The sequence below is a fragment of the Carettochelys insculpta genome, chromosome 16, assembly GCF_033958435.1.
Source record: "Carettochelys insculpta isolate YL-2023 chromosome 16, ASM3395843v1, whole genome shotgun sequence".
Lineage (NCBI taxonomy): Eukaryota > Metazoa > Chordata > Testudines > Carettochelyidae > Carettochelys > Carettochelys insculpta.
The window spans coordinates 16,201,995-16,222,965 of NC_134152.1; the positions used below are offsets into that span (position 1 = coordinate 16,201,995).

The 20,971-nt window shown below is 43.6% G+C and overlaps 1 long non-coding RNA gene and 1 other non-coding gene across 2 annotated transcripts; both read right to left on the reverse strand.

Annotated features, from left to right (window-relative positions):
• Positions 1-3,268: 3,268 nt before the first annotated feature.
• On the reverse strand, positions 3,269-3,340 carry TRNAT-CGU (transfer RNA threonine (anticodon CGU)). Its single transcript has one exon. It is a non-coding gene; the product is annotated as a tRNA-Thr (tRNA).
• Positions 3,341-9,331: 5,991 nt separating this feature from the next.
• On the reverse strand, positions 9,332-14,281 carry LOC142021748 (uncharacterized). The gene is made up of 3 exons (XR_012647766.1): positions 14,255-14,281; positions 11,978-12,215; positions 9,332-10,392 (listed from the first exon to the last, which is right to left on the reverse strand). It is a non-coding gene; the product is annotated as an uncharacterized LOC142021748 (long non-coding RNA).
• Positions 14,282-20,971: the final 6,690 nt, after the last annotated feature.

Genomic DNA, 20,971 nt, shown 5'->3' on the forward strand with positions numbered 1-20,971 from the left:
ATTAGAATGCCAGCAGCCACGGTATTTCAAAATTGCCGTGGCTCGCCACTGCACAGCTCGTCCAGACAGGGCTCCTTTTCGAAAGGACCCCAGCAACTTCCAAGTCCCCTTATTCCCATGAGCAGATAGGAACAAGGGGACTTTGAAGTTGCTGGTGTCCTTTCGAAAAGGAGCCCTGTCTGGATGAGCCATGCAGCAGCGAGTCACAGCAATTTCGAAGTACTGCAGCCGCCCGCATGCTAATGAGGCGCTGAATATGTATTTCAGAGCTTCATTAGTAAACTTTGAAATGGCCATTTGCATGGCCATTTTGAAGTTTTGGGCTAGTGTAGACACAGCCCATACGAAGGAAGAAACTATCTGAATACTATACTGGAGTATTGGTAAATATCTGCTTTAGTATAGGTTTGACCTAATGAAGTCAGTGACAAAACTCCTAAGTGATTTAAATTGGAGAAAGATTGAGTCCTTTTGTCTTAGGAATTTTTAAGTATTTCTCTTCTCAAGGACTGAAAATATCAGGTAAATAATACCAGACATGAAGATGATTATATCAGTAGACCTTCCCTAGTAGAATGGGAAGAAACAGTCTTTTGGGTATGATATGTAGAAAAATGATAGCATGATAAATTTTAAAGAAGTGCTCGGTCTGACATGATGTAAATTAATTCTGAATGTCACTGCTGTAAGTCTGGCATATTGTTTTCAAGCCACACGTCTTAACTAAAGTTGTAGTATTCCAGTTTGTATTCTACAATAGCTACATTTCTGCTATGATTTTAGCAGATCATCCTCCAATACAAAATCAATATGTAATTTCAAGTGAACAGCGACAGGACCTGCCCTTGCAGGTTTTACTCAGGCAAAATGCCCAATGTCTGCAGTTGGAGTTTGTGTAAGATTTTCAGATTTTTGCTCTGAATTTTTTAATATGATGTATCTAGGCTTCAAACCATCTTTATGATAGATATTTAATGGAACTGTAGGATGTCAAGTACCCTTTGTGATAGTCTTATGCAGGTGTTTTAAGGGAAAAAAACCCAAGTATTTAAATAAGCAATGTACCATACTGTGTTTTAGGTGGTAGCAAATGAAAAATGTGCTTTAGGGAATTAAAAGATGTATCTTGGATTTACGGATCTCATCATTCGTGGTTAATCTTTGAAAGTAGCTGTGGACATCATGCTCTAAAGGGAAGTGTAGGGACATTATGTCTGAACTTCTGACAGCTAACTTTAAAAATATTTGTAAAAAGGCAATCTACTGGAGAATATTTCAGTGTTGCAATTCCACTACTACTGAGATCAGATGTAGTGCAAGTAAGCTATTTGTATGCAATTGACATAGCTAACCCTTTTGGCCACATCTACCCAGAGCTATGCTAATGACAGTTCACTAAATTGCAAAGGGAGGATCACTTGCAAACTCACACGGCTAATTACTATAGCCACACAAGATTTTGCTGTCAGCAGAAGGGGCTGCCATCAGTACAGAGGCCCTGTGGATGTGCCTGTGCAGGTTATACATACATCTCATAGAGCTGGAAGGGACCTTAACAGGTCATTGAGTGCAGCCCCCTGCACTCACAAGCCCCGATGTTTCAATTTAGTGTGTCCCCCTAGGGGCGCTAAATGGAACCCCAGAAGATGGACTCTGAAGGAGTTGATCTTCTGATAAGCATAGACATATCCTAAGCGAACTTTTAACTGTCCAGTGTGGTTTTTCTGTTATAAGATTAGTCTAAACGTTTTATGTGAGAATCATTTTAATTCCATTTCACATGAAGAAAAATACAACAGTAAGGTGGCAACTATGCAAAATAATTCTTGCTTTCTTAATGTTTTAGCAAAATAATGCCACTATTTAGGTAAGGATTACATACAAATTAAATTTTCTCTGAAAAATTTGTATAGCAAAAAAAAAAATCACATTTTGGCTTGTGAAAATTTAATCTTGATAAAAAAGAGATATTTGTTTAATTTATATCATTAATTACATTCAGAGAGGCTACCAGGGGAACCATCATATCTCATTTGACTAGGTCTCACTTATTAAATATTAAAAAATCCATGCTGGCAATGATAACTCTGCTGATAATATATAAAAGTTAGACGGAGTGCAAAAGGGAACCCAGCATACTACATAACATAGATTATATATCACCATTCTATTTTGGTTTACTGCACCACACAGTAAAAGTATCATTGTAAAAAGAACCAAGTGTGAAATAAAAATCTGTTTTTTAAATGAAAGCACAGGATGCATTATTATTTTTGATCTACCAAACTCATTTACCAACTAAGTTAAAAATAAGCTTTAGAAGATCTATATTATCTATTATTTAAAGACTTGGGGAAATAACCCTAATTACCTGAGAAAAATTGTAATGTTCTGAATCCAGATGACAACATTGTAGAAATGCCTTAGAAGAAGAAAGTAAAACTGATTAAACCAAAAGTGAAACTGACCGGATAAGTTTAATTGTTCCCAGCGGGTGAAATGTAAACAAAGACAATGAATGGAGGACTGCAACTCTTTCCCTTCTAACTTTGTTGCTTTAATTAATACAGTTCAGAACACTTTAATTGCTTTTTATCCTGACCATGCAGTTGTAAACAAAATGCTTTTTTTACATTTTGCAGTGTGCAATAAAACCCTCTGATCACCAAACCTACTTACCAATAATGTGTATTTAGGGACACAAATAAATTCATCTCATCTGTGCTACACAAACAAGGCCAGGACCGACATACTTGAGGCGCATGGCCTGTAAAACCCAGAGTATAAATGACGCAGTAAGATCATTGTCCAGGGAACCAGGCACACGAGCTGCGGGAACTGCTCGCGCATGCACGGCAGCGTGCGCGTGGTGCTCCCGTCCCTTTTCATCCGCAGACCAATCTCCTGGTGGCATCGAGGGGCCCGTCACTTTCTGGCCGCTTGGGGACGTGCTGAGGCGGCGCACCCAGCTCGCCGGGAACCCGACGGAAGGGCCGCTCGGACACACCAGGCCCGGCGCTGGCGAGAGCGGGAAGGGAAGACGCCCCCCCGCCGGGAGCAGAGGCGCTATCCTCCGAGCAGCCGGAGAGGGCGCGGCGCGGCCTGAGCCGGCGAGTCCGAACAAGTAATAGAGACCAGGACAACCCAGCCGAGGTACAGACACGGACAGGTGCGAGCGACTTCCTAAACGGGCCCATGCAGGACTGAACTCTCCTGGAGCCCCCTAAAAATGGGCCCAGCAACTCCAGGCGGGAAGGCCCCTTGGCTAAGGCACGGACGGGGTTCGAACCCGTGATCTTCGGTTTACGAGACCGACGCCTTACCACTTGGCCACCGCGCCTGCGTTGAAGGCGTCCGTCGGACAGCTATGTACGCTGGCCCCCCTCCCCACACAGCGTCTGCTCCTCATGCATTGGCGGGCAGCGCCCGCCTCTCACGTTCAGCGGCCCGGATACGCATGCGCCCTGGCTGCGGCCGCAGCGTTCCAGCCTGACTGGAGCTTCGTGAGCCGCGCGCGCTGTTTTCGCAGGGGCCGGGATTGAGCGGGCCCATCCCCCCGCCCCTCTCCGCGGAGCCCGGGGCGCCTCTCTCTGATGGCGCGGTGGGGACGGCGAGCCAGGAGGGGGCGCGCTGCCCAGGCTGTGCGCGCGCCTGGGGGAGGGGGCAGTGGGCAGTTCCCTTTCTCGGCCGCGGGGAGGAGAGGGGAGGGACTGGCGGCTGCCGCCCGTGGGCGGGGAGAGGAGCGTTCTTGCTCTAGACCAAATGGGGCAGGTGTGAAATCCCACTCCCCGCAGTGGAGGGGGGCGGGTGAGAGGTGGTTAGAAACGCGCCTTCAGCAGCCGCTGTAAAGGGGTGTGGGCCCTGGGACAACCCACCCCCCCGCTTCTGCCCCAGAACCCTCCTGTGCCCATTGCACCCTTCCCCCAGTGTGATGCGACCTGAGGGATTACTGGGGGGTTGGCACTGGCAATATGAATGGTTGTTCCCCTCCTGCCCTCACGCTCATTGCAGCAGCCGGAAGTGAAGTGCCTGGCCCCCAACTGCTTTGTTCCCCTGAGAGCGTCGTCAGGGGATGGAGCAACCTATATGGGAGATAGCAGAGCAGGTGGGGATCTCTCTTCTCCCAGGGGCTCTTGCTGCTGAAGGTAGTGCTGGGCCCAGCTTCTGCTGCTGGCACCAGGCTCCCTGGGAATACCCCAAGCTACCCTCAGTCTTGCAGGGCCCCAAAAATGTGGAGTCTGAGACAGCTCCTCAAACTGTTCTGTAGTTGGATGGTTTCCTTTGTGTTGGACAAGAAGGATGGCTGTGTCGGTATAGGACTGAGGAGAAGTGGGAGAAAGGATTTGGGGTTGGGAAGGTCTATATTGAAGTATAGGAACTGGGGTGGTGATGTTGAGAGGCTTTCTACTTAACCTGCCTGGTGCTAAAGACAGTCAGGTTTCTGCAGGGGAGGTGGGACCTTCCTGACAAGCTATAGTCACAAGCTTTCTGTAAAGGAAGTCTTTCCCTGGATACACGAATGGGATGTTAAATATTGTTTGCCAGTAGATGTCACTCTTTATATTAGTATGTAAACACATACAGAGCACAAATCTGTTTATTGCCACTGGTCCATCAAGATGCCAAAGAAGCAGCACTCAAGGATAGTAAGGTCATTTTGAAGAAACTAGATGAATTCTTTGCAACGGTCTTCACAGCTGAGGATATGAGGGAGATTCCCAAACCTGAGCCATTCTCTATAGGTTACACATCTAAGAAACTGTCTCAGATTTAATGCGTCATTAGAGGAGGTTTGGGAACAAATTGATTTACCTGGGTCTGCTTTTGTACCAAATGACTAGAGGATAGCTAATGTGATACTAATTTTAAAAAATGGCCCCACAGGTGATCTTGGCAATTACAGGCTGGACGCCTGACTTTAGTAGTGGACAAACAAAAAGATTTGTCAGACAGGTAGATGAACGTTATTTTTTTGGGGAAGAGTCAACATGGTTTTTTTTTTTTTTTGTCAGTGCCTTTTTTGTTTAAAATAGAAAGAGTATTCAGCTGGCTCCCCACCCCCAGCCAATACCATGGTTGGGGCTGCCAAGGTGCCGGTACTCAGCACAGGCAAGTACGAAAAAAAAAAAAAAGAAAGAAAGAAAAAAGAAAAGCACTGCTTTTTGTAAAGGGAACTCATGCCTCACTGACCTAGACTTCTTTGAGGGGGTCAGCAAGTCTGTGGGTAATGTGGATCCTATTGTGCAGATTTTCTGAAAGCCTTAGATAAAGTTCTTCACCTGATTATATGTCTACTCAGCAGCTTTATTTTGAAATAAGCTATTCTGGAAGAGCTATTAGTTTATTTCAAAGTAAAACAGCCACACATAAAATTAATTTTGAAATAGCAGTTAGCTATTTTGAAATATAGCGTCTACACACATAAGCAGTGTCTACACGTGGACGCTACTTCGAAGTAGCAGTGCCAACTTCGAAATAGCGCCCATCACGGCTACACGTGTTGGGCGCTATTTCGAAGTTAACTTCGACGTTAGGCGGCGAGACGTCAAAGTCGCTAACCCCATGAGGGGATGGGAATAGCGCCCTACTTCGACGTTCGTAGGGAACGTGTAGACGATCCGCGTCCCGCAACATTGAAATAGCGGTGTCCTCCATGGTGGCCATCAGCTGAGGGGTTGAGAGATGCTCTCTCTCCAGCCCCTGTGGGGCTCTATGGTCACCGTGTGCAGCAGCCCTTAGCCCAGCGCTTCTGGCTGCTGCTGCTGCAGCTGGGGATCCATGCTGCATGCACAGGGTCTGCAACTAGTTGTCGGCTCTGTGTATCTTGTGCTGTTTAGTGCAAGTGTGTCTGGGAGGGGCCCGTTAAGGGAGTGGCTTGCTGTTGAGTCCACCCTGTGACCCTGTCTGCAGCTGTTCCTGGCACCCTTATTTCGATGTGTGCTACTTTGGTGTGTAGACGTTCCCTCGCAGCGCCTATTTCGATGTAGTGCTGCCCAACGTCGACGTTCAACGTTGACGTTGCCAGCCCTGGAGGACGTGTAGATGCTATTTCGATGTAGCGTGCACGTGTAGACGTAGCCATAGAGCCAATAGTCTTAACAGCACTTACTTTGAAATAGCTATTTCGAAATAGGCGCTCTTCCTCATAGAATGAGGTTTACCAATTTCAAAAGAAACCAACTGCTATTTCAGAATTTTTTTGAAATAGTGGTTGTGTTGTGTAAATGCTAGGATATTTATTTCTAAATATTGGCTGTTATTTTGAAGTAACTTTGTGTAGATATATGAAAGGCTCTTAAGCAAAGTAAGCTGTTATGGGATAAGAGGGAAGGCATGGCAATGGGATTAGTAACTGATTGAAAACTAGCAAACAAAGGATAGGTAAAAATGATCAGTTTTCAGAAATGGGAGCTAAACTGTGGTATCTTCCAGTAGTCTGTATTGGGATGAGTGCTAAGCCAAATATTAATAAATGATCCAGAAAAATGAGTAAAAATGGCAAAACTGGAGGTAGTACAAAACTATTCAATGTAGTAAGTCCCAAGCAGACTGTAAAGAACTTCCAGAGGATCTCACAAACCTGGTGGCTGGGCAACAAAATAGCAGATGAAATTCAGTGTTGATTAAATGCAAAGTAATGTACATTGGAAAACATAATCTCAACTGTACATAAAATAATGGGGAATAAATTAGCTGTTACTACTCAAGAAAGAGATCTTGGAGTCATTGTGGATAGTTCTTTCTGCTGTATAGATGGTGTTTTGATATTGTGTCTCAGGCTGGAGCTCAAGCTCTGAAAGTTTCCCCAACTTCAGAGCCAAATATTCAAGGTCTACAGAGCTATTTTCAGAGCACTAGCAAGGGCCCCATTACCACAGGCCCATGGACCTGAGCTTAGATCAGTGCAGGCAAGATACAGCCTGTGAGCTGAACCTGGCCCATCAAGTCTTTTAGTCCTGCCTGTTGCCAGCCCCTATGACTGCAGAGGAGGGAGAGTTTTGAGTGCTGCCCTCATCCCCAGCAAAATCTCTCCTTTCCCATTGCCTGTCTTCACACACTGCTCCCTCCCCCCCAGCAAAATCTCTCAGCTCCTATTGTCTGGATACTGGATTTTGCTGGAGGTCGGGGGAGCATGCAAAACCAGTCAATGACAGCTGACAGAGTTTGCTGTGGGCAGGGAGAGTGCAGCACAATTTCTCAGCTTCCATTGGCTGGTTTCTGGCCAATGGGCGCTGACAGACTTTTCTGGGGGCAGAGGCAATGTGTAGAACCAGCCAATGGGGATGGGAGCAGTACAACACAATTTCTAGGCTCCCACTGGCTGATTTCCAGCTAATAGGAACCAAGAGATTTTGTTGGAGGTGGGGCAGTGTTTACTGACGGAATGAATTTCTTCAAAATATTCTCAGAGACATTCTCTGTTACACCGAGAAGCCATGGCAGTTTTTCTGTGGCAAAATATGGGGGGAATATAGGAATCCCCACGTGTGTGCTGAATAATGTCTTCCCTTTTTCTTTCTGGTCCACTCCACTGTTTCTTTGCTACCTCCATCCTTTCCTATATATTGTCTCTGTAAGAGAGTGTCTTAACTAACTACTCTGCTGTGCTTGTCCAAGATCTACCTCCATATAAGCACAGAACAAACAAACAAACAAAAATGGTTAACACTGTAACTGTTAAAACAAAAAGCAGTCAAGTAGCACTTTAAAGACTAGCAAAATAGTTTATTAGGTGAGCTTTCGTGGGACAGACCCACTTCTTCAGACCATCGCCGGACCAGAACAGACTCAATATTTAAGGCACAGAGAACCAAAAACAGTAAGCAAGGAGGACAAATCAGAAAAAGATAATCAAGGTGAGCAAATCAGAGAGTGCGGGGGGGAAGGTCAAGAATTAGATTAAGCCAAGTACGCAGACGAGCCCCTATAGTGACTCAGAAAGTTCCTGTCCCGGTTTAAACCATGTGTTAATGTGCCGAATTTGAATATAAAAGCCAGCTCGGCTGCTTCCCTTTGAAGAATGGTGCGAAAATTCTTTTTCAGTAACACACATACCTTTAGGTCATTAATAGAATGCCCCATTCCATTAAAATGTTGACTAACTGGTTTGTGGATCTGGAGTGTTTTGATGTCTGTTTTGTGCCCATTAACCCTTTGTCTAAGGGAGTTAGAAGTTGTTTTTCAAGATGTGTTGTTTGTCTCCATTCCATGTAGGTTGTGCACACTTTGTTGGAAATTTTTCTCCTACCAGTACCCCTTGAGCTGATAGGGTGCCCCCTGGAGTGGTGCTGTGTATACCCCTGCTGGGGGGGGGAGCTGGAACCCGAGAGGCTGTAACATTCCTTAAAAGAGGATGAAACTCAGGAAGAAAGCCTCTGTGCTGATACCAGCTAACCCTTCATCTGCTCTGTGATGGCTACAAAGAGCTGAGGGGACTTATGAAAGGGCTTAGTTCTACCCAGCTAGATAAAAGGCCAAAGCCCTCCTTACATCCAAGGTATGGAGGGCCTGTTCCTTGCCTGATGCATGGGGCTTTTGGTGAAAGACGGACAAAAAAATGTCTTGGGATATATGAAAACTTGACACCACTTTAGGCAGGGAGGCTGGGTGGGGGCGTAGCCTGACTTTGTCCTTAAAGAAAATGGTATACAGGGGATCCGTAGTGAGGGCCTGAAGTTTGGGGACCTGCCTGGCCAAAGTAATGACCATCAATAGGGAGACCTTGTAGGACAGGTAGAGTAATGAACATGTCACCAGGGGTTCAAAGGGAGGACGCATGAGCTTAGAGAGGATCAGATTAAGATCCCACTGAGGGGCAGGCTGGTGCATATGCGGATAAAGCTTGACCAGACCCCTGAAGAACTTATTGTCCAGATGGTCTGCAAAAAGGGTTTTGCCCCCTGCTTCCGGGTGGAAAGTGGAAATAGCTGTCAGGTGGACCTTGATAGAGGAAGGGGACAATCCCTGAACCCTAAGGTCCAAAAGGTAGTCCACAACTAAGGGGACCGGGGCAGCCACAGGAGACACGCCCTGTGCAATAGTCCAGGTATGGAAGCACTTCCACTTGGCCAAATAGGTGGCCCTGGTGGAGAGTTTCCTGCTCCCCAGCAGCACCTCCTGAACCTGGACTGAGCACTAGCATTTCATTGCTGTCCACTGTGGAGCATCCACACAGTGAGGTGCAGAGACGGATGTTATGAGCTTGCATAGGGTTGGTGGGCAGCCAATCTTGGTTAATACCCTATATAGCCCTGATCCACTAACTGTGTCAAATGCCTTTGTTGAGTCCACAATGCTGTGAATTATGGCTTTCCTTGTTCTCTGCATTTTTCCTGTAGTTGGTGAAGTGAGAAGATCATGTCCATTGTTGACCTGCCAGTCCTAAAGCCACACTGTGTTTCTGGATAGATTCAATCTGCGAGTTTTTGCAGGCGTTTGAGAATGGCAAGGGCAAATGCTTTTCCTGGGCTGCTCAGTAAAGAGATGCCTCTGTAGTTGTTGCAGTCACCCTTGATGCCTTTGTTTTTATAGAGAGTGATGATGTTTTCATCCTTCATGTCATGTGGGACATCTTCCACTCTCCAACATTTTAGGAGTAAGTTGTAGAGGAAGGGGATTAGCACAGCCTTGTTTGCCTTCAGGACTTCAGCTGGGATTCTGTCGTTTCCTGATACTTCTCCATTAGAGAGAGCATCAAGAGCTTGAGAAAATTCCTCCTCCGTTGGCTCTGCATTTAGCTCTGACATTTCTGGAAGAGTTTGGGTCAGGTTGTCAAGTTCAGGTTGTATTGTACGATCACGGGAATAAAGACTTGAGTAGTGTTCCACCCATCTGGGCATCTGCAGCTTTTTCCCCTTTTCTAGTGCCTAAAAAGCCCCACTCCTACAGCCTTATAGTACTGGAGACCCAGAGTTCAGTCTGTAAGGAATTTCAGCAAGGATTGTCTGGTGTCAGCCTCCCTATATTCAAGTTCCAAAAGAATCTAAAGAAATGAATTGAATTAAATAACTTTATAAAATCTTATGAAGAAACAAATAATCTAATTCTTAAAACACAGCTATTTTATAGCCTAGAGATAATGTCCATAGTTACAGGAAACATGAGTAAAAAAAGAAAACAAAGTAAAATTTTAACAGTTCAGTCTGCACAACTCAGCAAGAAAAGACCGAGAGGTCCCAAAAGCTTAGATTTAGTTCACCAAAGCCTCAGTTTGTGCTGCTGATCATCAGATCTGCACCATATGCTGAGTCTTAGCCACCTCTCCACTTGCTTGTAGGGAATCCTCAGCTGAAGTCCAGGCATCTTGTTCCTCTGCTGTGGATCACTGTTAGGTAGCTGGCTCACTGATTATACTAGTCGGTTAACTCACAAGTGAACAGGCTTAAAGAAACCCTAATGCAACAAGAAAAAAAAAACAGAATAACAAAGGATTCTTTCCCCATTACTAACTTTAGAGAGGAACTGAAAAATCATGCTGAGAAAAGTCAATAAACAGTTTGGCTAAAATCAAACCAACATTTAAATCAGACAGTTAACACAGAAGAAGGTATTTTCCCTCTCAGGTTCTCCTTGCTCCTAGGTAGCATTGCCCATGTTCCCTGGTAGAGGCTTAACAACCTGCTGTAAAGTGCTGCAGGGTGAAGAACAGTCTGCTCTCTGCTGTGGCTCATTTACTCCCAGCTCACACAGGCCTTAGAAAAGCATCTGTCCTGCTGCTTGCTCATGAAATCTGAGCCCAAACTACTGGACCCAACGCCAGAAACTTCTGGGTGGAGTGGTAAATCTGCCCAGCAACAGTAACATTCTTACCTCCCCACCCCACCAGGGTTCTGTTAAAGAGATAGATCCCTATTAGGTACATGGGCTATGTATGCAACTGCTAGAGAACACCTGCTGAGAGCAAAAACACATTGCAACGTCCGTCATGGTGATAAGAAGGAACTGGAGGGGGGCGGAGCTGGTAGGGGTATATATAGGCTGATACCCTGCCACCACTCCAGGGGGCACCCTGCCAGTTCAATGGGTATGGCTGGGGGAAAAACTTCCGATGACACATGCACACACACCTATATGGAATGGACATGAGCAAGTATTTGAAGAACAGTCCTGTTGAGCCTGTGTTTTTCTTTACTCATGTTATTTTTTTCTCTGCTGAGAAACAGAAATTGAAAGCTCAGAACTCTCAAGAAGCAAGAGTTGGTAGTTAGGCTGGACAGGCTGGAGCCATTAATTAATTTTGATGGGACTGTAAATGTATGTGTAGCATGTTTGTAATGAGATTTAACTGTAACTGTTATTTTTAAATGAAAAAAATAATATTTTATTGATGATTTAAAAATAAATAATCCAATTTAAATAGAAAATTGATTTTTTGTATTGATTTTTTTTAAATCATTGATTTTTATCCACCCTGCGTATTGTGCGTTGATGAATGGGTTTATTTGAAAAGGTAAGTGTTTGTAGGAGTCCACATCCTGCTTTTATGATTCTCTCCCAGGAGAGATCCTCACCACATGTTTGGTTTGCTCAGTTAACTCATAAACTGAATTGTAGAGAGGAAATTTATTATCCTTTGTACAGCAAGGCAGGCCTCTGCAACATGTGCAAAGAGCGGGTGTTTAGGAGGGGCCCTTTAAGAGAGCACCTGGCTGGAGCTCCCAGAAGGGCTTGCCAGCCATGCGACCCTGTCTACAGTGTTTCCTGTCCCATTCTTTCGACAGACCTGTCGGGGCTGTGTGGCCACTCTCTACTGAAAGAGCAGATCGATTTTTCTATCTGCTTATTGTGTGATCTTTCAATAGACATTTTTCAGGAGAGATCTTCTGGAAGGTCTTCTTTCAAAGGATCGCTGTAGTGTGGATGTAGGCACTAATACTGAAACAAAAAAGAAAGCAACTCAAAAAGGAAGCATGCAATCACACCCTCATTTTCATTTATGTGAAAAAAAAACCCTATTCAAACAGAAGTTAAAATTTACTTGATGGTGTCAGCTGTTTTTCTAAGTTCTTCCTCAGAAATCTCCCGAAGTCTCAGTGTTGTATTTTCAGGGCTGCTTACACAAACGCTCATACCCCAGGGTTAAGACTTTAAGTGCTGCGTTGGTCCAGAGCTAAAGAGTTGAAAAAGTATGGTCGCCACTATTGGGATCGAGGTTGGTAGCATTCACAGAAATGGGGAGGTAGTCAATGGCAAAGGCAGCTTTCCTGAATTATCAACTGAAATGAGGGTGAAAAGAGAGAAGAAAAATCTCATTAGCAAAGGCTTAGCTATTTTCAGAACACAGTTTGAGTTCTAGAATTACAAGGGTGGGGGATACAGTTAGGCATTGTTTAAACTGGTTAATTAAAAGGCCAATCGGCTACATCTACACTAGCCCCTTCCTTTCAGAAGGGGCATGGTAATGAGCAAGTTGGGAAGATGCTAATGAGGTGCTGCTATGAATATGCAGCACCTCATTCGCATAACGGTGGCCACATGTGATTCAAAAGACCACATGTGTAGATGGGGGTTTTTGAAAGGATGCCCGCACCCCACCCCCGGACTTCAAAAACCCTAGTTGGTTTTAGGAAGAAGGGGCTTTCAAAGTCTGGGGGGGTCCTTTAGAAAAGCCCCCATCTACCCAGATGGTGTGCAGTTATGCTAATGAGGCACTGTATATTCATAGCAGCACCTCATTAGTATCTTCCCAACTTGCTCATTACCATGCCCCTTCCAAAAGGAAGGGGCTAGTGTAGACGTGTCCCTAGTGTGTCTACATCATTTTGACCATATGAAATGATTATTGTTGCAAAGTCGAGCACTACAATTTAGAAAGCGTCAGACGTAAGGGTGTCTGCACAACCCTAATTTGGTCTCAGGTGCATATAAATGATGAGACAGTCTTTATTTCCACGATGCCGTACTAGTTTTTCCACCCAGTTTCTTCCTGCTCACACTTCTCTCACAGGGCTTCTCAAGTGAAAAGGAAAAATGTTGCTAATGAAAGACGTGTATATGTATGTGGAAAGTGCTGGATGCTTGTGAGTGACTGACTGAAAGTTGCCTGGGTCATGCAATTGATAACAAACTGACTGAAACCAGTCTGATTTAGTACAGTTGCTGAAGAATGAGGTGATGCATTGCAAGAAAATGTCTCTCTTTCACTAAGATAAAGGTAGCTGTAATGTTATAGCCAATTAAATTGCTGTTGCTTAGTTTATGTAGTCACGGTTCAGCTGACCATGCATAATTAAAATTATAAAAGTAGCTGCAGACATTTTGTATACAAGGTCTTCCTTTAAGGCTTCCCATAGCTGTGTGTTAATAAAGTGTTTCTGTCTTGCCACACTGGGGTCTGTGTTTCCCTGACACAAGTAATTTCAGCTCTTCCCCTACGTCTCTTCCGTGACTCCCAGGTTCTCATCCCCCTTTTCTTATCCTGTTCCGCTTACAACACACACTTCTCTCTCAGTCAAGTTCTGCCCCCCTCCCCCAGCTTAAAATCAAGACTGCTTCTTCGTTTCTATATAGTTGGGACTGGAGGTAAGGCATCGAGAGCACAAAAAAATTCTCTGTGGTACTCTGACAAGTCTCTACTGTGTGTGAGATCTGAGATAATTCATAGACTTGTAGCTTTGTCGCTGTGGATCCAAGGCATACCATCTCCAGAAGTCTACCTGTGGGCAGTGTGGGTACCCTGCTAAGCGCAAGAGAAAGTATAACTGGAGTGCCAGGGATAAAAGACTCACTGGGACTGGTCGTATGAGGCACCTGAAAAACGTCTACCATCCATTCAGGAATGAATTCTGTGAAGAAACAACACCTAAGCCCTAGAGAGATGCTGTTGTGGCATCCAGCTCATCTTAAGGACTCCTATGTTTGTTAAAATAAATGGTCTGATTCAGAAAAAAAAATTGGGATTGCAAAAGCCACATTCTTGACAATAGGATGATCCCTTGCCAAATTTCAAGTCCTCCCTACAAAGAGTGGATGTGCTCAAGCTTGTTAACAGGAGGGCTGTACCTTTTTTTACACATGCTAAAAAAGCATATTTTTGTGCTAACATAACTATTAAAATGAGCAAAAGGTATTAACTGGAGTTAAAAAATTATATTAGTTCAGGGCAAACACCCAGTAAGGAAAATTGCAGCCCAAATGATGATTAAAGATTGTCAAAGTTATAAGCAACTGAACAATTTTTTATAACTTCTACTTTTCAGACCAGTCTAGTTTATACCTATGATCTTGTTCAGTTACCACCTGTGCCAACCCTTACCTTGTTTCCTGTAAGCATGGGTCATCAGCTCCTCATGAGCCAGGATAATATTCGGTGATGAAGGTGCTTTCTCTGTAGCATTATAGGCAACTCATCTTGCTTCTGCAAATCTAAGCACTGCTTGTTCACATATGGTGTGTCTTTATTTGTGGCAGTGCTGTTACTTCACTTTCTTTACCACTCAAATATCCATGTTAGCTGAAATGAATGTTTCTTCAGTAGCTGAGGGGAAGAAAGCCATGTCCCAGTGTCCCTGCAGGAGATCTAAGATGCCCACCTCTTTTCAGGAGCAGCTGAGCCGAAGGGGGATCATGCCAGAAAGAGATTAGCCCCCTAACTGATGTCCATTCTTTGGGGATTTAAAAAGCAAGCAGACCGATCTCCACAAGGACCTAAGGCTGATGGCCCATAAGTCTAACTGGACCAAAGCCACTAGTTATGTTTACACTGCAAAAAGAAAGAAAACCAAACCCCATCCAAACATGGCACTGAGTTTCAGCGTCCAGGTCAATTGACTCAGACTTGTGCTACAGGGATGAAGACAGCAGTGTTGACTGTACCATGTCCCCCCTGTGCCTGGTGTTAGGGATCTGACATGCACTTCCCTCCCTGACTCTTGTCAATGGCCACGGGAGCCTGAGTGAGTTGACCTGGGCTTGAGGTTGAGCCATGGCTCAAGCTTAACGCCCCCCCCCACCACTTATGCTAACTTGGGGCTCAGACCTAGGGTCTGAGTCCTATTGCTTTCTTGTGTGCACGCAGTCCCAATTTGGGGGTCCCAGAGGTCCTGAGTGCAGAGGAGCTGCACTGCAGACTGCCAGCACAGTACCCAGAAGTCCCATTACTGCCTGGCCAAACCCACTACACCTTCCTGCTTTGGCTCCTTCTTAGCGCTGCCCAGAGCTTGATTGAAGAGTGAAGCTGAGTGGTGGGAGGCAGTTCCCAACCACCAGGATGCTGGGGGTCATCCCTTCCTAGCTGTTCTCAGCCAAGAGCTCTGCTGCTGTTGTCCCCACTGTGCTTGCTTTACTTTCTGGCCTGTGCACCCAAACACCATACCCTCCCTGGGCTGTGTGTACACTGGGGTACCTGGGCAGCATGCACCGTGAGGGTGTTGAGGGCGAGCCAGCCCCAAAGCTTCCCTGTAGACTCTTGGGGTGTGGCAGGGGTAGGAAGATTCTGGAGCATACTGCAGCTCAAGTCGTGGGACTGCACTTCACCACTCTGCAGTCAGCAGCAACGTGTTTGTGTGTGTGTGTTTCCTCTGAACCCTAAATTTGCTGTGCAACTGCAAAACTGATAAAAATAACCAACCAACCAAACAAAAGCTCCTTCAATGAATATTCCATTTTAAAAATGAACAGTTGCTAAGTTTAATAGTTTGATAGTCCTGGAGACTGATGCCCTGAGACCAGGTGCATGTGGGCATTTTTCATGGCAATGTGACTCAGACTAGAGATGGAGAAACCCATTCTCGGATTAGGTGGTAGGTCAATAAAAAGTGGAAACTAGGTCAAAGTACAAAGGAGGAATATAAACAAATAGCACAGGAATATAGGGGCAAAATTAGAAAGGCAAAAGCACAAAATAAGCTCAATCTAGCTTGTGATATAAAGGACAACAAAAACATTCTACAAGTATCTTAGAAGCAAGAGGAAGACTAAGGACAGGGTAGACCTGTTGCTCAGTGTGGAGGGAGAAACAATAACAAAAACCAAAAATGACAGCAGGACTTAATGATTTCTTTGTTTCAGTTTTCACCAAGGTTGATGGACACCGCGATGCCTAACATAGGAAATGCTAGTGAAAATGGGGAAGGTCGTGAAGTTAAAATAGGGAAAGAAAAAGTTTAAAATTACTTACAAAGGTTATATGTCTTCCAGTCACCAGGACCTGACAAATTGCATCCTAGATACTCAAGGAGCTGATGAAGTAAGTGAACTGCTAGCTATGATCTTTGAAAAGTCATGGAAGTTGGGAAAGATTCCAGAAGACTGGAAAAGGGCAATATCGTGCCCATCTTTAACAAAGGAAACAAGGACAACCCAGGAATTTAAACACCAGATAGCTTAACTTCAGTGTCAAGAAAGATAATAGAGCAAATGATAAAGGATTCCATCTGCAAATATCTGGAAGGTAACAGCATGGATTAGTCAGAAACAAATCATGTCAAACTAACCTGATAGCTTTTTTTTTGATAGGATAACAACTGTTGCAGATAAAGGGGAAATAGACTTTAGTAAAGCAGTTAATACAGTATCATATGCCCTTATCAGTAGACTAGGGAAATGCTATCTAGATAGGGCTGCTATCTGATGAGTGCATAACTGGTTGGATAACCATTCAGAGAGAGTACTTATCAATGGTCCACAGTCAGGCTGGAAGGGAATAAGTGGGATTCCACAGGTGTCAGTTTTGGTGCCAGTTCTGTTCAACATCTTCATAAATGATTTAGATAATGACAGCGAGTATGCTTATCAAATTTGCAGATGATACGAAGCTGGGAGGAGTTGCGAGTGCTTTGGAGGATGGGGTCAGAATTCAAAATGATCTGGACAAACTGAGAAATGATCTGAGGCAATAGGATGAAGTTCAATAAGGACAAATGCAAAGTAATACACTTAGGGAGGAACAATCAGTTTCACAAGTACAAAATGGGAAGAGACTCCCTAGGAAGGAGTACTGCAGAAAAGGATCTGGGGGGGTCATTGTGGACCACAAGCTAAATATAAGTCAACAGTGTGACACTGTTGCAAAAAAAGCAAACATGATCTGGGATGTATTAACAGGAGTGTTGTGCGTAAGACACAAGAAGTCATTCTTCCGTTCTACTCTGGGCTGTTTAGGCCTCAGCTGGACTACTGTGTCCAGTTCTGGGCCCAACTTTTTAGGAAGGATGTGGAGAAACTGGAGAAGGTCCACAGAAGAACAACTAGACTAATTAAAGGTCTAGAAAATGTGACCTATGAGAGAAGATTAAAAGAATGGGGGTTGTTTAGTTTAGAAAAAGCTTTCAAGTACCTAAAAGGGTGTGATGAGGAGAAGGAAGAAAAATTATTCTCCTTAGCCTCTGAAAATAGCACAAGAAACAATGGGCTTAAATTGCACAAGGAAGGTTTAGATTTCATATTAGGAAACATTTCCTAACTGTTTGGGTGGTTAAGCATATAGAGTAGAACTTATGACATCACTTAAGACTAAGAGTGAATGAAACTTGGACTTTCCAGTGTGTGGGGAAGTTTTCCTCTTCTGAAAATTTGAAACCTTAACAAAAATGAGACTATATTAAAAAAACAAAGACCAAATACATAGTACTATTAGGCCCCTTCATTCCAATATTACTTACCTATATAAGTCTCTCCTTCACAAACCTACCATAAGCCATTGACAGAGTTAAAGCTGGTCTCCAAGCCCCTTCTGTATCAAATCCAACATTATATTGCTTGTACTTGTTTTTTAGGCCTATCACTGAAAAGCTGCTCCCTATATACCTTCTCACATTCGCTGTTGTGCTAGCCACTATTGCCTCTGATTGGCCTATAAGGCCATTTTCCTTTACCCACGTTAAGTTTTAATCTCATGCATTCTCCTTTGTTGCTCCTCATGGCTGGGAGGTGCTATACGTAAAGAAATGCAAAGCTATTTCATAATACATTTTTAAATCTCTTGTCAAAACTCTACTTTGCTGTTTGCCCCTTTGCCCCTGTTGGTAGCCTTCTCTTGCTTCTTATTTTATACATAGATTACAAGCTCTTTGGAATATGACCTGGCTTTTTGGTCATGGTCTAGCACAATGAGGTACACGACTGATGTTCCAGGTGCTTTGGGAATAAATGCAATAATACATGTAAGGAGCTAATCATACTGCTGAGTATAGCATCCTTCCCCTGCCACGAGTTCTTCAAACGCAAGATTTGCGTACACACAAATTTTCTTTGGTATACCCATTCCACAAACGAGGCAACTGCCTTCACAACTCAAAAATTCAGACTTTGCACATTCGCGTGGTTAGCTGCCATATTACCTTGCAGACTCTTGTGAAAATGGTTGATGGGATCTCTTAAATTCCTCTACCATGAATTCCCTTACTGTGGGGGTTTTCAGAACATTACCCTCACAGATGGGGAGGGTTGCTGTAGTTACAACATTGGAAAAGAAAAAAAAACATTTAAAAGACGAAGCATAGGTTGAGGATGTTGAAAGACTAGAAACTTCACCTCCATGATGGTATTTTAGGAAGAAAAAGTTTTGATAGGTCCAAAGGAGGACAAGAACTGTATCATGCTGAAAGGAAGACTGAAAAAAATCAACTAACCTCTGTAATTAGGATCTTGACACACTTACATTCTAATAAAATGCACACCAGCTAAATTGAAAAGTTAGGGATGCACTCAGTAGAACCCTGCAGATTGTAAAGATGCTGCCAAGCTAGTGGTCATGCTTGAACATGTTTTTATATTTTCACCATTTCATATGAAAATTAGGTTCTGGCTTCTGTAGCATAACTTCAGGCTACCTCAGGTTTATTGTTCTGGTGTAGACTTCATAACAGTAAATGTAAATGCTACTTTATCTTGTATAACTTTTTTTTGTAAAAGCTCTTTGGTAAAGGAACACATTCAGAATTACTATTCAAGACCAAACACACAATCTCATAAATTTGAACTATAGATCCTATAATATACAATGCATAATCCAAAAGATTGTGCTTTCTGGCACAAAAAATGCATATTTTCTTGTGTTTTTATGAAGTCTACAGTATGTAGTCTGGATAACTGTATATGGGTTCTGTATAGAGCAGTGACTTTTAAAATGTAGTTTTCAAGTTTATAGTGAAACATATTTACATGAGCATGGTGGGAAAGAGGAAGGAACAGGGGCTAGTAGTTTGCAGATTATTACAAGATATTTGTCAGTGGATAAGATGAGAGATTAGATTTTTGTTACTTTGAGCCCTATTCTTCAGTCATCCAAGTACTGGTGGTAGAATCTCCATCTGCAGAAGTTTCTAAGTCCCAGCTTAACAAAGTCCTGGTCGGATGACTTAGTTAGGGTTGAATAGTAACAGAGAGATAGACGTGTTAGTCTGTATTCTAACTAAACAAATCGATACTCATGTAGCACTTTAAAAGCTAACAAAATAATTTATTAGGTGATGAGCTTTCATGGGACAGACTCTCTTCTTCAGATCTATAGGATTTCCAGTACAGACTGTCAGTTATATAGCACAGAGGTCCCAAAAATGAAATAAAAACTTACAAATCAGGTACATGGAACTGAAGTGGGGGAGTGAGGGGGAGAGAAATAAGTGTCTTCCCTGAGATCATTACAAATAGCAAAGGAATGGAAACAGTCCTTGTAATGTATGAGATAATTGCTATCTCTATTGAGACCTAGTGTCAAATGTATCGAATTTGATCATGAACTCCAGTTCACACATCTCCCTTTGTAATCTGCTGTTAAAATCTCTTTGCGTAGAACGCATATTCTGAGGTCTTTAACAGAATGGCCCACTCCATTGAAATGTTCACAGACAGGTTTATGTGTATTAAGATTCCTAAATGATCTCTGGGAAGACAATGATATATATACACACACATATCTCAAAAGCTGGCAGGGACCTTGAGTGGTCATCAAGTCCAGTCCCTTATACTCACAGCAGGATTTACCACCATCCCAGATTATTTTTTTAAAGCTAACTTGCCCCAGGCCCTTAAAGGCCCCCTCATGGACTGAGCTCACAACCCTGAGTTTACAAGGCCAGAGCGCTAACGACTAAGCTTGTTCCTCTTTTTGTTACTCACTTTTCTTTCTGGAATCACTAATTACCCCATCCCACTCCCTAAGCACCAGATTTTTCTCTCATTTATCTCTCATTTTGCCTCATTTTCTTTATTATTTTCAACTCTAAGGCTCATCTACACTAGCCCCTTCCTTCAAAGGGGTCAAATAAATGAGCCCGCTCGGTGAATACCAATGAGGTGCTGCACTGCATATGCAGCATCTCATTAGCATAATTCTCGGTGCGTGAACTTCAAAGTTGCTAACTTTGAAGCGCGGCAAGCGGCGTGGCTGCAGGCACTTTGAAGTACAAATAGGGAGGAACTGGCTGAGAATTTGAAAGTGAGAGGCAGCTTGCGAGAAAGTGACCATGAAATCATAGAGTTAATGATTCTAAGGAAGGGTAGAAGGCAGAAGAGGAAACCAGAGAGAAGGGATTTCAGAAAGGCAGATTGGTAGGTAAGGTCCCATGGGAAGGGTAAAAATAACCAAAGAGACGTGGCAGTTTTTCAAAGGGACATTATTAAGGGCCCAAAAGCAAGCTATTCCACTGCATAGGAAGGACAGAAAGTATAGTAAAAAGCTGCCTTGGCTTAACCAGCTCTTCCATGATCTCAAAATAAAAATGAGTCCTATAAAAAGTGGAAGTTAGGAAAAATTACAAAGGATGAATATAAGCAAACAATGTATGCATACAGGGGCAAGATTAGAAAGGCAAAGGCACAAAATGAGCTCAAAGTCTCTAGGGAAATAAAGGGCAACAAGAAGACTGTAAATATATTAGAAGCAAGAGTAGGCACACTGCTCAGTGAGTAGAGAAAAACAGTATCAGGAAATGTAGAAATGGCAGTGGTATATAATGACTTCTTTGTTTGGTCTTTGCCAAGAAGTCTGATGACGAAGGAATGCCCAACACAGTGAATGCCAGTGGGAAGG